Raw genomic sequence first — 12,097 nt, forward strand, 5'->3', positions numbered from 1 at the left:
TATAATAGGTACTAAAAGAAAATTCCTGCTTTAGTATTTATTATGAACCATTGAAAATGTCCTGAAGTCCAAAGATTTTTTTCCCCTCTTCTAATTTATGTATCATTTTGCAGAAATCATTAAAAAAGCACACTGACAACCAATGAAAAAACTTTAAAACATGGAAAGAGGAAATAAAAAAGAGATAAATATGTCACCAAAATTTAGTTCATTATATTACCCTGAATAGTATTTCTCAACCACCCTGTTGCTTTGTAAAGAAGCTGGAACAGAGGACAAAGATGTAAACTCCATACTGATCTGACTAAAGACTTAAAAAGGCATGAAAAAAATTTTCATAGCAGTAATAAAATATTCTTAGAAGGATTTATAGCAAAATGGAAATCTCTCTTTGGAATAATACATTTATATACAACTATAAATACCAGGTCAGCAGTGAAAAACGCAATGGTTCTTTGCTGATCAGAATAGAGTGAGTACAAGTCAGGTTCTTTGGCAGCGTCTAATAGTCACATTAATTCTCATAGACATCTTCAGAGTCATTGCTCACAGTGCAACCGGGATGTTGGTAGGAACTGACCATTTTGGAACGAGGTAATGAGTCTTCACTTGCAAATTTGATGCAGTGTCTACTTTTCCCATGCCAGAGGATGGATGACAGCTAACACAAAATTTATCATAAGAATTTGTGGTTCTTCCATATGGCTTTTTCAGTCAGATACACATGCAGCCTTCTTCCAATGTTTGTTGTTTTTTCTTGATGAAACTAAAGAAAATAAAATTTTAAAAATAAATACGGCTGTGGGGTTTTTAAATATACATTTTTTGCAAGTGAAGAAAATTATTCACCTTTGGATACTTTATTGCTTACCTCATAATAATTTAATTATGGAAATAATGGGGTAAACCACTTAAATACACTAAATATCTTAAAAATATATTTAAATGCCCAAAACATATTAAAAATAAACTCTTCACTGATATTTCTTGTAGGAAAGTAACTGCACAGCAAATAATAGTTTTGAAACTCTTGTTATAAGACAGAGATTAAGATATCATTATAAAACACCATGTTCCACTGAAATTCTGCCTTCATAGTAAGAGTGCCAGTAAGTAGCAATAACCATCAATAAAAGAAGCATGAGTAAATTTAAAATAAATCCATAATCTGAAGAAGTATACAGTGAGGAAATTGGCACCATGAGATGGAATCAGTTTTGCAGGGAATTAGAACCAAGTTAATCACAGACAAGCAAAACATTTTGTTAATGTAAACTTACAGAGTTTCTGTAAAAGGTATGAGACCCTAAACAGAGCACAACGAACCAGAATGTGCAGTAGAAAAAACAGTTGGCATAGATATTAATGGATACTGGTGTGAAAACTGAAAATAAAAAGAGAATATTTTGTGTCTGGTATAAGCCACAGTTTCAAAAACTGGTGTCTTTGGTCTGGGATTACTTTATCCCAATACAGAGCAAGTACAACCAAAATGCAATAGCAGGTTTTTTTTCCATTTTCCTGAACCCTACAATGGGCACTAAAAAGTATTTTTCCTGGTTTGGGACAGATTTGGGAGAAAAATTTTTTTAGGAAACTAGGTACCCTCTAGAAAGCAAATTCAAGCTGCCCATCCCCCAGCTGGTTTAGGAGGTAAATCTCCTTTGAGAAAAGCTGAAAAACTGTTTATTTAACAAGCAAAGTACTTACAAACATGAAAAAAAAGAATAATATTAAACAATGGAACCTCTCGTCGTTCTGATGGCAAATTCAGAAAGTCCTTCTGCAGATGGGAGAGAGACAGTGTCTTTTTTGAGGGTGTGTCCTCAGCTTTTTCTCAGTCTCTCCAGGGCTCATGTCTGGTGTTCCGGCCACAGTGCAGATCTAAAAGGAAAGGAGAGCTCTCTCCTGCTGTCCATGCTGCTGATGCCTTAAATTTTAGCTTTCATATTTTCCAGATTCTGTACTGCATTAGTATCTAACTCTGGACTCCATATAAAGTGTTGGCAAGCTCTCTTCACAGTCAGACAAAACAATCCTTTTCCAGACTGAGAACCAAGAATACCGTTGCAGCTTCAGGCCCAACAAGTATAGACAACAGCAAATTGAGGAGAGCAAACTGTGTGCATGAGACTTTATAACCTGAAGCTGTAATTAGACAATTAACCCCAATATGTAAATGGACCAAAACTTATAAAAGAAGTTTATAAAAAGACTCCTGGCCCATTGTCCATCTTGGGTGTAGTCATGGCTGGGCTCTTGTACTGCCCAAGTGTACTCTCTGAAGGCCTTTTTAATAAATACCTACTTTATTCCTTTAATACTATCTAGCCTCTGTTCTAGGTAGCCTCTCAAGGCATCACTGCAGACAACACAGTCTGTGAGAAGGAATGCAGAGGAATGAGTGCAGTTTCTGCAGACAAACTCTGTGCTTTTTCTACCCACTTCGCTCTTGGAACCAGTCTTAAAGGCACAGAACTCAATAGCCAGCATAAGCAGAACAGGAGATTATGACACAAGCATCATAGTCACCCTAGGACAGCTAGGAAAGCAAGTAGCATGTGAAGATGATAACAGATTTTTGAAGAGTGGATTTCAATGTATAGAAATTGTGTACAATAAGAGTTAGCTTAACATCAAATTCCCTTTGACGCCTTTCTGGTGCTCATTTGTTTGTAACCACTGTAGTCCCACGGTAACTACTCCTTTCATCCATGCATATGTTGGTTTCTCATCAAGAGAGTACCAAACAATCAATAGAACATATCAATAAGCATGAGATAATCTTTTGAGGAAGATCTCTCTGAAATGAGCCCAACAGCCTTCTGTACCGCGGCCAAAAAAGACAGTAAGAGTGTTGTGGGTAGCAGAATGTTTAACATCGAGATGAAAAGTTGTCAACCCAAGTGACTGCAGAAAAAACTGAAATCCTGCCAAAAGTAAATGTTCTGAAGGTCTCATAAGTTCACCAGAGGAAACCAAGAGGACAAACATCTTCAGCAGGAGTAAATCAGGACAATATGACCTGTGTGGTAGCTCTGCCTATCCACCCTTTCTGAACATTAATTTTGCATTTATAGACCTAAGCCTTAGAAAATGAGAGCCATTATATATTACTGCACACAAGACACTGTAACAAGATGGGGTTTGTTTGTTTATTTGTGGCCAAACTATTCCATCCTGTCCATACCTGTTTCGCCATACAAATGTAACACACGTTACATTTTTCATTGTCTTCATTTTTACACCATCTTCACAACTAATATTGCAACATAAATGCACTCTCTTATTTAATAGTATTTGGAAAGCTTCAGGCTTCTCTACTGACTGTCATATAGTATTTTCTTACTCTTATAAGTACCTTTTTTTTAGCTTTGACTAAGGAAACTAAGGAAACAACTCAATTTCCAATGAAAATATGAGATTACCAGATCATGAGCTCATATTGTTCAGTATCTTTCTTTACAATAAATGCATATATACATAAAGACAACCAGATTTTTTTTTCCCCCAGGAGTTCTTGAAGGAAACTTCTTCGAGTAGTTTCAAGATCATTAGGACCAAAGTCACTGTATATTTTGGACAAGGCAGAAAGCTACTGCAATTTTGTATAGCTATGTCATTACAGAAAGGACAGAACCAACATTTTCAAAAATGTTTGAGTAGTGCTGGACAGGAGAGGACTGCGTGTTGCCATATGAAAAGAACTTTCTACAGCCTTTGTAACACCATAATTGTCATTTGTTTCCTTAATCTCAGGATGTGTTTGCCTTGTTCCAACTACAAGAGGGACTTTTTATCTCTTTTGAGATGTTGATCACTGTATTCAAGTTGGTAGATTGTTAGATTTGGTAGACTGGTAGGTCTGTTAGATTCCATGCACCTTTTCCATAGTAGAAGCCAGTGAAATTAAACTTCTATGCATCTTTACCTCTCCTGTTACGACAAATCATTGGCACTGTGTAGATTCCTCTTCAACCTTTATGTTGAGGTGCCTGGGTCCTGGAACCCCTATGGACAGCCACAGGATCCGGTGCGCAGGCGCCTGGATGGTTGAGGAAATAACAAGCTTCCACCGAAGGTGGGTGACTCACGGGTGGCTTTATTTCCAAGGGTTCAGGTGAAGGAGAGCGAGGTGGGGGACGAAGGGAAGCAACCGCTCCGAAGGGAAGCAACCGCTCCGAAGGGAAGCCAGCTCCGAGAGCCCCGAACCAGGGGCGGGGCACGGATTATAACAGTAACAGGGAAGGAGGGTCAGGGTACGAAACAACCAGCCAGGTGAGGGCTTGAAGGAGGAGTCAGGGAAGAGCGACAGGGCAACAGCCAACTGGGATAGAGGGAAGGAGTGGCTTCGGGGGGAGAACCAATGGGGATACAAAGAACTCAGAACTTTCTCGAACTGGGGGAAGGAGTACACAATGATGGACAGGAACAAGGGGAAGGGATAACAAAAGACTGACAACCGGGGGAGGCAGGAAACTAAACGTCAGTTGCCTCCCAAGGCAGAGCAGGGGGACCATCAGTCACATCCCCTCCCACATTATGTGTCCTGCTGCAAAAACTGGAATGATCACTTGGTCTCATTAGCAGAGGCTTCCTCACCTCATGCCTGTTACTGATATCCTTTTTGGGATAGGTATATTTTTCCCAAACTATATATATATTATATATATAGTTTGGGAATATATATTATATTATTATATATTAATAATATATTAACAAGTTATTAAAATATTAATAATATATAATTATATGTTATATATAATATTATATAATAATAATTATATAATTCCAACAGAGAATGCTTGGGTACTTGAGCACGTATTGAGAGAAAATTTCTTTATGTTTCCTTGAATGGCTTGAATCAGGCTTCCCAACCCCCTTCTGTCTGCAAGGCAGAAGGAGTTGCATCATTGCAAGCAGCACAGCCAGCAGCTCTTTATCAGGGTGAAAATATCCCTCTCTATCTGCTGCCTTGATTCGTAATATAAATATGGGTTGCTGTCTTTCACCTGTACTGGCCGTTCTCCTGAGGCACTGTTGCAGCTTGAGCTGCTCCGAAGGTTGAAAGACTTTAGATATAGTGCTGTACTTGAGATTCATCTCACTCTTTCAAATGCTTGATCTTAGATCTCTGACTGTTACAATGCCACAATAGCTCAAAAAGACTGTTAGCAAGCTTATAAATCAGCTGGCTTCTTTCTTATTCTTTCATTTCACATTTCTCTAGGGGAAATGGAATACCTGAAAAGTCAAACCTGCACTGGAAAATGCTTTTTTTTCCCCAAACATGCTTCAGATCACTTTTCCCCCCTCCCATTATATGTTAATATATGGGCTTTGTTGAGGTTTTTCTGTGAGTTATTTCCTGTTTTTCTTGGTTTTTTGGGGTTTTTTTTATTCAAAGCTTTATTCTTTATAGCCTTCTGTTAAAACTCATGTCAATCAGTCATGAAAAGTGTCTCACATGCACTTTTAATTTTAAAACCCAATTTCTTAAAAAATAAGACCTATTTAGTCATTCTGCCAGACTATTATTTCTTCACAATAATAATTTTAAATCGTGGCCAATTTCAACTATAAAAAGTGGAGAGGCACAATCTAAAAAATAGCAATACCCTATACTAATGGAAAAGAGTAGTGGTCACTTGACCCTCATACATAATAAAATCTTCAAGAATGTAAAAGGTCACAGTATGAATTCAAGAGACTGTTTGGCCTGCCAGCTGGCCATTCAGCTCACTTATTAATGAGTCAAACTGCTCATATGTAGCTCCTAATCAACTGTAATACATGTTGTATCTTGCCCATCTAGTACCTAAAAAATAGGTGAAAGGAATAGAAATAGAGAATGAAGAAAATTGAAAATTAAGTGATGGTGTGGATATGGGGGCATAAGATATCGATTTCCTATGGTCGTACAATGTATATGACCCTATTGGTGTTGAGCTTGCAGAATGTTTGATTGACCAACCTGTATTTTTTATTAGTGGCCTCTTAGTGGGCTGTTTTTCCCCACTTTTATCTATTGACAACTGTAATAAACAGATCCCATTCATTTTTTCTTTATTTCCAATTTTCACATGTGGGTTGTCATGGGTAATTTCATGTGAAAATACAGCATGCCTTGCCTGACATCCTTCCTGATTCCTGCAGCTTTTATTTGTCGGAGCTGTCTTGTTTTCACACCACCACAGGTATGTTTCTTGCTGGAGTGATGGCTGTTACCATGCTTAATACGTTATAAACCACTCTGCATTAAGACTTTGGTGTTCCTGATTTAAGTGGCCAGCTTAGCAAGGATATATCAGGAAGGTGTTGGCAGAGCTGTTCCCCAGGGGTAGCAGATATGAGCAGGACCCCAGGGATGTGACAGGGAAGGGCAAATATGGCTTCTGATGTGTTGAATTGTCAAAGTCCTTGACAGTGGCCAGGGTCAGCCAACAGTTCCATGAATCTGGAAAAGTGAGAGGTCCAGCTAAATATTCCATCCAGAGAGGTGAGGTTAGGGCTGGAAAGGCCAGATATGTCAACAGCACAACCCAGGCCATGGATGTGCTCAAGTACACCTCCTGAGCCCAAGCATGGTTAAGGCCCACCTGGGCCAAGGTCCCACAGATGGTACATTGAATTCTGCACCACTGGAGAGATGTCCTAGCAAGAGAGGAAGCTAAGCTCTTTGGTGAACTGAGACTACACAGCTGGAAATGGAATGGAATTGAATTAAATACTTAAACCAATGCAAAATTGGGTTATTGATGTCTTTTTCACATTTTGGTGGGGTTTTTATTTGTTGTTTTTTTGTGGGTTTTTTTGTTGTTGTTGTTGATTTGGTTTTTTTGGTTTTTTTTGTGATCTCAATTTAATATTGGGTAAGAACAGCAAAATTAGGGTGGTGCATAGGCACTACTAGTTAAGCTGGTCATTCATTCCCCACTTCCAGTTGAATAAAGGACTAATAAATGGAAACCATGATGATGATGATGATGTTGATGATGATAATAAATGGCACTAGCAATATAGATATATTATTATTTTAAATGGTTTATATAATATTAATATTATATGATTATGATAATAATTAAACATGTGTTGAAATCTCAGAGGTGAAATAGTCTTTAATTATGTGTAGAAACCTTTACAAAATGCCTTCTGTTACCTTACTGGAAGATGACAGTAATGCTAACAGGTACAACAAGGTAAAATATCACTTCTAATTTTGGCCAGCATTTTCAAGGGCAGTAATTTCCATTGTAAATGGTGACATCTGACATACCTCATTTCCTGCAAATGTAGGATGTTAGTGTAAGATAGTGAAAAATGGGTCCTGTAGGGCTAACAATAGCCCTGTAATTTATGGATAACCTTGAATGAGGGAGATAGCTGGGTATCTGAAGATAGATTTCTTTTTGCCCCTTTCTCTTATGGATTTCCATCTTAAAGTTCTGAGATCATAGAAAATTTACAAATATAAATAAATATGTTACCAAGGAACCTTCAGCAGCTGTTTTTTGGAATTAAAATATCACTTGTCACATGACAGGTGATGAAATTTTTTGTTTTGTTTTTAACTTAACTTTTGTATTCTATTTTGTATATTTTTTTAGTGAAACATCCCTTTACACAGCATCAATTACAGATTAATATGTTTCATAAAATTTTTAGCCCCATTCAGGAAAAAACCCTAAACACTGTTAATTTAAAACAGAGATAACAGTTGCATCTGTACTTTAGATTGAACTTCATCTGTTGTGATACCATTTGCATGAGTATGCAGTCTTTCACCTGGCTGGTATTAAAGAAAGATTAACAAAGATTTAACTCATTTTCTCAATGTTTGTTTGTTTCCTTGCACAGGGATAGAAAATCATCAGGAGGAAAGTTACAGCAACAACATCAGGCATTTCAATGGCCTTTTTAAGGTGAATGGGGGTTACACTCTAACGCTTCCATCATTCCATGTAAAAACATTTTTTTACATAGATATTCTGAGTAATTGTCTTTAACTATAAATGTACTTTTGAGCAATCACACAGAAATAAAAGACTCACTTTAATATTCTTCTTAATAAACTGTGATAGACAATTTGAAGTAGCCTGAGATTGTCACAGTGTTTTAAATTCTCTGGTGTTCTTTTTCACTGTGAAAAGCTTGTGGATCAAAGAAAACTCGATGCCCCAGACAAAAGATCATGAAAGTATTCACTGTTCTTTTTCTTTTTTTTTCTTTTCAGCAGATTCAGAAACTATGAAAAGACCTTATTATTGAAGGAAACTCAAAATCAGTACAACTACTTGAACAAGGCAATTTAATATTCCACAAAATTATAGATGAACAAAATAGTCGAAGTATTTGTAGTAAATATATACCCTCTCTTCAGATAGTTTGGAGGGTTTTTTTCCTCTTTACTTTTTGTGGAAAAAAATCAGAATAGTATGATAGCACTTAGGAAGAAAGAGTGTAGGAGAAAATAATACATCCTGGAAAATCCTTCTGCAATTTACAAAAGCCATTGTTAACTCTTTTGTGTGTGCAGCGTGTATAAATATGTCAATGTTTGTGTGCATTGTGTAAAGTGAAAAACATAAAAGAAAAGACCTTGATAAGAATTCACTCTGGATCCTTCTGCATTTTAATTCAGCAGTTTCATCAGCTGATCCATTAAACCTGCTGTTTTTCTGTGAAAATATCATAGTCAGCCTACCCTATTCTCTGAGAATAAAATCCTAGCAGCCTCTTCAATGGCCTACTCATATATTACTTAGCTAAATAACAGAAACATTTACAACATTAATGCATTCACTGCTCAATCATCTTGGCTTTAATTAGCCATTTTGAAGACTGGGCATTACTCTTTGATTAAAAAGCATTTCCTGAAATGAGGGAAAATTCCTCTGGGAAACCCTGTTACCATATTTGTAATTTCTTCTTATGTTAATCAGGTCTTTGCAGTATGTGTTGACTACACTAAAGATAAAAGATACCAAAACAGACCAGACAGAAGGCAACATAAAAAAAGGTGCTTGATTTGCATCTATTATTTGCAAGCCTATATGATATCCCCATTTAGAAACTGCTATCACTTTAAAACTATTATACCCCAGCTGAGTCTACACCAAGCTGTCACCTAAGCTGATTTATTCTTTACTTGCTTAAATTAAAAAATTATTTTGGTAAAAGTGAGAAGTTATTTGTGAGCACTGTTTTTGTTTGAAGTCCAAGTCCCATACGTTAATTAAGTTTGCAGCCAAGAATCCTTATTATACAGTATAAAAAGAACATTTTTCAGCAGCCAATTATCATGTTACCTTGTTTGAAACAGAACTCTTTAGAGGAAATATATCATTGAAACTATTCTGTGTGCTTGTTAAATAGCTATGGTCCTCAAATGAACAGAAATGAGTTAATCAAAAGGCATTCTAGAATCTTTGAAATTAATCGGAGGCTTCTACAGACGGAAATAAAGAATGTTTCACCCACAATGCCAAATTTGTGCTCAAGTGTTTTCTTAGCGTATCAAAGAAATTATCTGAATTTGTTGCTTAAGGGAAATGCATGAGGGACAGGTATTTGAGAACCCTTGAATAAAAGATTACTCACTAGTACTCACTAGTACCATACTCCTTAACGAGTTCCTAGCAAACTTATGAAAATATGAAAAAATGGAACTAAATTGTGGCTTGGATCAGCTGTTACAAAATCATGGGTCATAAACTTTATGAAGTCATAAACAGAGGATCACTGATCACTCCATCTCACTATTTGAAAAAGGAAGACCTACACTCTGGAAAATGAATCTTCAGCTGACTGCGTACTTATACATATGTGTGTACCGAGAGCTCTTCTGCAGGATACAGCTCCTCGGCACGGTGAACTCAGTCATTGAACACTGCATTTCTCTCTGGATCTTGACTTAGCATTTCTGGTTGATATCAGCCTGTCTAGATGACAATTTAGACATTTTTTTTAAAATTGTTTGGCCACCAAAATTAGTCTGTAATATTAAAACACAATATTCAGCTTGTCTCCAAGTCTGAGGGAAGAGAAGGATAAAATTCACATCTATATCAGCCTAGTAGATACAAAACAATAAGAATGTTGTGCTTTAAATTCCATCTAGATTTCTAACCTGATGAAGCAAGAAGTGTGGAGAGTACATTTCTCTTGATGAACTCCAACAAAACCTTCTTCCTCCTTAGCAAATTTAAATCATATGATATAGTCTTCATCTTCAGTCCTTTCTGCTGATTACAAATTATACAATTGTTAAGCATATACCTAGATTTCATAGTCTCAAAGTTCTGGTGTATTTTTCATAGGATGTGTGAAAAGCAATATGAAAACACAATACTTCAAGTTCTTATGACTGTTCATGGTGGCCAGAAAAGATGTATATTCACTCAAGGGAAAAAGCTTCTTTCATGTTAACTCAAAAATAAATAAAAAAAAATGAAACCATTAAAACCAAAACACATCCTGAAAGACCTCATTTGGAAAATGAAAACAGCAGTTTGTGTTTGTTTTCTGGTGACTTTTACTCTCAACAGCATGACAAAAGAAATTATCTTTTCCATGTTAAGGGCTTTGCATGTCTATAAAGAATGGATTTTTATTGGACACAAAATCAATTAATATCTGTAAACTGTTATTCAACAACTTCTTTTGCAAATTTTAATCAACGCTAATGTATATGTGGCAACATCAAACATAAAAATAAAAATAGCCAAATTTCCTACTACCCTCTACTGTTTGCACATATTTTGCATAAAACAAGGAAGAACAATAACAAATCACATTAATTGCTACAGATACATAAAAAAAAAAAATGGTTTAAACCTGAAAAGAGAAGGAAATAAAATCTTACATGTGTTGCAACATAAGTGAGGCAACTGATGGAACTTTTGTGCTTTCTCAGCGTGCATATAAATCACTACACAAAACATTGTGCAGATGAAAACTGGAGTTCTGCCAAGCCTCCCTGCTATGCTAATATAACAGAAAGCCCAACAGGTCATCAGGTGGCAGGACATTTGCATAATTCTGAAAGTTCTTATCATCCTACTTCAACTTTACACAAAATAAAATGGAATCCTGCACATTCAATAGGATTCACCTAAAATTAAATCCAAGGCACATGCAGTATTCAAGTTGTGAGAAACTGGAATTTTTGCTGGTAATCTCCTATTTGATACTTACTTTTAATTCAACCTTTAAATGATAGAAAAACTGGTAAAATTGCTTTGTATATATTTCATTATACTGTTCTCAGGTTGCTCAGATGTTTCAGTAAATGCTTAGACCAAATTGTTTTCTCTGAGGTTGTATGGAACAATAGTAGCTGAGTTTTCTAGGGTTTATAAAATAATTTATCATATAGACGGAAATAAAATGTCATTTCAAGCCTAGAAAGCTGAATTTTCATAATGTCGTATTGTGACGCCAAACATAATGATCATGTATCAAAACCTATCCTAAAAGACTAAAGATTTAGGGCAACCGGGCCTAACTACTGCTTGTTGATAAATGGAATACTGATATAGTTCCCAAATAATGGAGCACTAAACAAAATGTGTAATAAAAAGTATTTATTTTCACTTTTTGAGCAGTGTTGCTTTCTTTAGACAGTTGTATTCCCAGTTAGAAATGTCTAAGGCATTGAGTACTAAGCACAAAAAACTAGAGTCAAGTAAGCTTTTTAAAAGCAATATGAACACACTTTGCCTTTATTCTGCTTGTGAGATCCATACAGTTTCCTCTCGTACTGTATTACTAATTTGTCTCTGGTTTGTTTATACATAGTTTTGTTTATAAATTCTAATACTAATGATGTCTGCACTAGGTACCATTATTTGTAATATTATTCATGCACAATTCTTATTCAACCAGTAATATTTAGGCAGATTGATAATAATTGATCAGATCAGTCTTATTACAGTTTATCTATTTCTTAGTGGACAATTTTCACATTTTTGTGTGAAATGTCAATGTTAAATGCACATTTTAACATATGTGAGTTTAAATGTGATTTTGCAAGAAACTTGTGAATTACCCTCAAGGGAAAAAGAAAAAAACATCCAAATTACATAAAATTGCAGTA

At 35.9% G+C, this 12,097-nt stretch overlaps 1 long non-coding RNA gene across 2 annotated transcripts in view; it reads left to right on the forward strand.

Annotated features, from left to right (window-relative positions):
• Positions 1–12,097, forward strand: part of LOC140681921 (uncharacterized) — a 111,180-nt gene that overhangs the window by 83,648 nt on the left and 15,435 nt on the right. For both annotated transcript variants that reach the window (XR_012053142.1, XR_012053141.1), the window contains exon 2: positions 7,858–7,922. This is a non-coding gene — a long non-coding RNA (uncharacterized lncRNA). The remainder of the gene's footprint in view (positions 1–7,857; positions 7,923–12,097) is intronic.

This window comes from Taeniopygia guttata, chromosome Z (genome assembly GCF_048771995.1).
Source record: "Taeniopygia guttata chromosome Z, bTaeGut7.mat, whole genome shotgun sequence".
Taxonomy (NCBI): domain Eukaryota; kingdom Metazoa; phylum Chordata; class Aves; order Passeriformes; family Estrildidae; genus Taeniopygia; species Taeniopygia guttata.